Here is a 6,723-nt window from a genome sequence, read left to right on the forward strand (position 1 = left end):
CCCGAACCACAAATCTTACTAAACGTCAGAGTAATAAAATAGCAAATGCGAGAAATGCTGTTCCCCGATTACCAAAATTATTCTAATTAACTTTACGAGTTGACTCCTTCGTTCAAATGACAAAGTAAAGACTCATGTATATATTCAGTGAAACAATTAGGCCAGTGTAACGTCCAAAGTAAACTCGCTGTATAGAGGCCAATTACTACAGGGAAGACATTGTACTTAGCACAAAACACGCTTCCGTATATGTGCTCACAGATTTATTTACCAGCAAATCTCCACGACAACTAGGTTATGAACTAAGTCGCTATCGGTGATAATATCTTCTACCAATGACGGTATATTATGACACGCACCCGCTGAGACTCAAATTAGCTCTCATAATTTGGTGTATAATATTGCGCATTCCCATTGCGTCTTAAACATTACATACAATGCTCGATATTCATGCCCAACACATTATATACTTGACGCTTGTGTACAAATTTTTTTATACATCATTCTTTATGGCTACAATAACTTGTTTCTCTATATGCATTGATTGCTTTCGCTATTCTTTTCCTGCTCCGTGTCGGTGGAAATGATGTAACCTCAGAGGACGTCCTACAACCGAAAGTTCTCTGACGGCTGACCGATCTTGTACATTGTAAGAAGTAAATTATCGGATTTAAATCAGTGAATTTCAGTAGGCAGGCATTAGTTCGAATGTAACCCGTAGTGTTTGAAGCCCCGACTGGAAGCTGTTAGATCACGCGACCATGTCGGGAACGGTGCGGAGCAGAAGAGTCACGAGGAGCCGACAACATGAGCAGTGATCTTTGACGTCTTCCATGTCGCGTGGAAACCTGTCTGTGCACTCTCTACCCGCCTACTGACGCTGCGGGACTCCTTCTGCGCATCGGTCCCTGGCAGAATCTGACAGAGAGATGTAGCAGTTACATCATGACGATCAAATAAATATGCGTATATGTGGCTATGCGATAAAATACACGAATCTGGCGCGCACTCATCATTCTACGACGCACGCAGTGGACGGATTCAGTATACGTGCTGATGGTCGACGCAGCACCGCAGCGCTATCGCGTTACAGCAAACACGCTGACGGACGGAGAGACACGGGTGGCGTTCGGTTGTCATCCACTGGCTGTAGCGAGGCGGGTCCGCGTATCGCGCAGTACCTTGTTTTGTCGTGCAGAGGCGCAATTGCTCCCATCCGACGTACAAGGTTGTGGCTACGTACCGCACGAACACTGCGCACTGCGGCATCGTGTGAAGAGGTTACGAATGCGTACATAGACTGAACAGCCTATCACAAAGTCGCAGCAGGCCAGATGAGGATATCGATGGGTTTGTGCTGTTCCAGTCCCGGCGAATCCTCTGCTATTGATGACGATCACGAGACCGTTGCGACTGTCCGTGACTGCGTATCGAACTCAAACACGAGATTGCCACTATTACTGGCTATAGCGATAAGTTTTTCGTTATTTGAAAGAACACGCGGCTAGACTTTGGTTGTTTTTCTTCGTTGACCGCTGCCTAGTTGCTTCATTGTATGACGTCAGTATGTCCACTCATGTCTGTTCTAAGAACGTGATACGTGTGCACTGTATGCAGATTTTTCGTTTCGTATCGTCGCTAACTTCTCAGGATCATTAAAACTGTCATGAAAAAAATAGGTTTAATCTTCTGCGAGACTGATTCTTAAAGCCCAAATTTTTCCTGATTATTCTTCACTCACAACATATATTAGTAATGCACAGTACGCACCGCCGCCCCCACTTATACTATATATGATATTATTATATATATATATATATTATATATATATATATTATAATATATATATATATATAATATATATGTCTACGGGATATATTAGGCGATTGTTTCATGTTTATAAACATTTCGACGTCATATGCGCACGATGCGCAGTTAACGGTTGGCCAGCCAAGCGCATTGCGTGATATTGTTCCGATACAAGCACACGCACGCACGACACGACGTGTACGTACACACGCACGCACGCACGCAGCGCACGTGTACGTGGCACTACGCACGCACGCACGCAACGTGTACTGCACACACACGCAGTACGCACGCCACGCAACATTGCACACACGTGCTACCTGCCCACACGCACACACGCACGCACGCAGCACGTACATGTTACGTGCCACACACGGACACACGCACGCATGCACGCACGTGTAAGTTCACACGTCACGCACGCACGCAGCGTGTACGTGCCAGCACGCACGACGACACTCTTGCACGCACGTGTACTGTTGCACACGCACCGCACGCACGCATGCACGCACGTGTACGTAGCACCACGCAGCACGCGCGCACGCACGCACGTCGTACGCTGCACATTGCACACGCGCGCACACACCGCACGCACCGCACGTGTACGCGCGCACACACACGACGAACGCACGCACGCGACGCACGAACGCACGCACGCACACCTCATGACACTGTCACGTGTACGTGCACACGCACGCACCCCGCATGCACCACTTGTACGTGCACACGCACGCACGCACGACGTGTACCTGCACGTGCGCGCACGCACGCACGCACGTGTACGTGCACACGCACGCAGGCACGCACGCACGAACGTGTACCTGCACACGCGCGCACACCGCACGCCCGCACGCACGCACCGCACGCACGCACGTTTACGTGCACACGCACGCAGGCACGCATGCAGCGCACGTGTGCGTGCACACGCCACGCTGCACGCACGCTGTACTTACACACGCATGCACGCACGCACGCATGCACGCACGTATTACGTTGCACACGCACGCACCTCACGCATGCACGGCACGTGTACGTGCCACACGCACGCACACACGCAATGCCACGCACGTGTACGTGCACGACGCACGCACGCACGCACGTCTACATCCAAACGGCACCGCCGCACGCGCGCATTACACACACGTGTACCTGCCACACGCACGCAACGTACGCACGCACGCATGCACGCACGTGTACGTGCCGCGCACGCACTCACGTTACCTGCACACACACGCACGCACGCACTCACGTGTTACGTGAACACGCCACGCAACTCGCACACGCACGCAAGGCATGCACGTGTACGGTTGCACACGACGCACACACGCACGCGTGCGAGCGTAGTAGGTGCACACGCACGCACGCACGCATGTACGCACGTGTAGGGTGCACACGCACGCACGCAACAGCGATACGCACAGTGTACAGTACACACGCACCACGCACGGCACGCACGTGTACTTGCACTCGCACGCACGCACGTACGCGCGCACGTGTACTGCACAAGCACACATGCACACATCGTGTACGCACGCAGCAGTATACGTACAAACGCCACACACGCACGCACACACGCACGCACGACACGCCGCACGCTGCACGCACGTTTACATACACACGCACGACACGCATGCATGCACGCAGGTGTACGTGCACCACGCATGCGACACGCCGGCACACGTCTTTCGTTCAATGCTTGCACGCCGCACGTCTACCTGTACACACTACGGCACGTACGCACCAACCACTCATTGGCACACACGTGTACCGCCACACGACAAGCCGCGACGCCACCACACACACGCATGCACGCCATGCACTGCACGTGTCGTGCACACGCACGATGCACGCCGTGTACGTACACACGCACGCACGCACACGTGTACGATGCACCGAACGTACGAACACGTGTACTTGCACACGCCACGCACGCACGCACCGTGTAAGTTCACACGCACGCACACACGCACGGACGTGTACGTGCACACGCACGCACGCACGTGTATGTGCACACGCACGCACGCAGCAGCACGCACGTGCTAGTGCACTACATAAACAGCGCTTTCTATCAGAACATGTGGTCATTCATGCTGTAAATGTCAAAGCAGCACGCTTCGCTTCTGCCAACCATGACACATAACAAATACACGTGACCTGATCTATGACGTCACGTGAAACACTCCTATATTATATTATACATTATATAATATATATCAAGAAGTCAATAATATAAATAGAACTACCAATAATGTGGTTAACTTGTTCGCCAGCACGTTCTGAATTGAATTAAACGAATATACACGTGCACGTGCTACTGAAGTCCTGATCACTTACCATGTGAGCCACAGGCTATCTAACAGCAAACCTGCCGTTATATAGTTCTGATCGTTGTGCGCGCGCATCGGCTTCTCGCTATTATACATGCCGATGCCTCGATAACATAACCGGATGACCAATCATGCACTGTCGTGTTGGCTTGTGACAACACAAAACACGGGCGCTGTAATGCTTTTTGCAACCCTATACTAAGTACATCCAAGCTGTCATGTTTCCAACTGAAACACTCAAAGAAAGACTGAACCAAACCTGGAGTTCTGCGTTGTCATGGCTACGCGATGTCCTAGACCTGGCTACAACCTCGTATTACGCATAAAAACTATACATGATAATAATAACTATAGATTAATCATCCGTTTTAAGATGAATGAGGATTGGTAATTTTCACCACAAAGTATATTTACCGACATAATAATCGACAGAAAAATTATCAATATTATTTCGTATACGGTAGCCCATGTTTCTTGCTTGCGTACCTGATTGCATGTATATGTGTTTTTTTTGACATATGGGCCTCGGTAATTTTGAACGTTAATTAAACATCAGTTTGTTTTGCTTGCCTACCTGTGTTTGTGCACATGCATTTGCGTGTATGCGTTTTTCATATATGCGCCACGGTAATTTTGAAGGCAATGGAAACTCCGTGAAATGTAGGATACCGTGGCCCATATGTTTTTTGTTTGCGTACCCGTGATTGCGTGTATGTGTTTTTTCCCCATATGGGCCACAGTAATTTTTAAGGCAGTTTGTTTTGCTTGCGTACCGGTGCTTGCGTTTATCTGTTAGCGTGTAGGCGTGTATAATATGTGTTTTCCATATATTATACATGGGCCACGAAAACTTTGAAGGCAATTGCAACTTCATGAACTGCAAACGCAAAAAAACCATACCATATTACCAATTTTGCCATTATGCCAACATTACCATATTGCAATTATACCATAAATGCAGACACAATGTACATGTGCGTTCGTGTGAGCGCGTGCGTGCGTCGCATACAGAACAATACTATCCTCATTAAAAATATACGTGGAGTGCATGCACACTAGGCAATAGTTTTAGGCTAAAGAAATTGTTTACGCCGACCGACATTTCTATAACACAAAAACCACGACGCGCCAATGTCTTCAATGTTTGTGTACATTACATCTAATTCCACGAAACGTTTTATTATTATAATACCGCAGAGCGAGTTAGAACTACTGACACATACAGCTTCAGATAAGTAAAGTTGCCACTTTATTTGGTTAGATACGTGAGAATAACAGCGAGCAAATGCATCCGTGGCATAACTCAACCAATACAACAAGGCAAGGATATCAACATACATATTTGTGACATAATCTGCAGTTAACCAATGCGATATATCTCAATTAAATTAATTAATGATAGAATACGCTATACATTTCATGAATTGTATTTGTTTTTGTTTTTACAATTTTGTATAATGCTACTATAAAAATGGCAAGTGTACTTACCAAACCTAGCGCAGGTACTAATAAATGATATAGATCGGCTTCATTCCTAACCCCGGTGGCCATGGGCTTGGTCATATTAGAATACCTGACTCCACGAGCAAATATTTCCTTCCTAGCCTAGCGTAATGCTACAGTCATATATTTTCTTTGACCATTTCACTTCCTGACCTTTCATAAAACTCGAATCCGTTCAGAAAGTCGTATTAGTACTCGCAATTTTGAAACGTGCAATTCAAATTCAACCGCGAGTGAGGGCAAATTTCAAAGAAGGAAACATTTTATATTTTATTTCACGTTCCAGTGCTCTGATAAATTAATCTCTTAAATATATCAAACGGCTGTTGTGTGGTGTGGCTATACAGAAGATTGAAATAGACCATTACCATCTATTCAGTTATCTACATATGACATAACTAATGGATAGTACAGGCATAGTCATATTTGCACAAGCGAGCATCCAACGTCTCCTATTTCTTGTACATAAATTGGAAATATTTATAACGTTTGGGCAATTCAGACTCGTTTATCCCTTTGCAAGATCTATATGTACATATATTCTTCACTTCGCACAATGAATTCAGTTTAATCCGTTATGGAGTTATGTTACACTCATTCACATTACTGTACACGTCTCTATCTCAAAAAATAATTTCTTTAGTTTTTACACTCAGTGCAACACTCGAAGAAATCGAACCCCGGGAAACAAATTCTCTTCGATCAATTGCAACTTACTTCGACGTTGTCAGTGAACGTGACAACCTCAAGTCTACTCTACTCGGCACACCTCTGCCGATTACATATACCTTCATGTAACCTTGACTATAACCTTGACTTGGCTGCCATAACTGGTTCTACTTGTAATATCCATGCGACCAATCTGACCAACCTAAATCATCTCCAGAGAAATTACGATACTCTAGGCAAACTACGTATTGTCGTTAATTAAGTACTATTAATGAAGAAATAATTATTATAAATGATAAAGGTAAATGATAAAAAGTAAAGGCTGTAACTACGCGCGTATATACATGCACATGCACACACACGCACGCACACACATACACACGCACGCACGCACGCACACAAACACACACACACA

Source organism: Priapulus caudatus, unplaced genomic scaffold, assembly GCF_000485595.1.
Source record: "Priapulus caudatus unplaced genomic scaffold, Priapulus_caudatus-5.0.1 Scaffold390, whole genome shotgun sequence".
Taxonomy (NCBI): domain Eukaryota; kingdom Metazoa; phylum Priapulida; class Priapulimorpha; order Priapulimorphida; family Priapulidae; genus Priapulus; species Priapulus caudatus.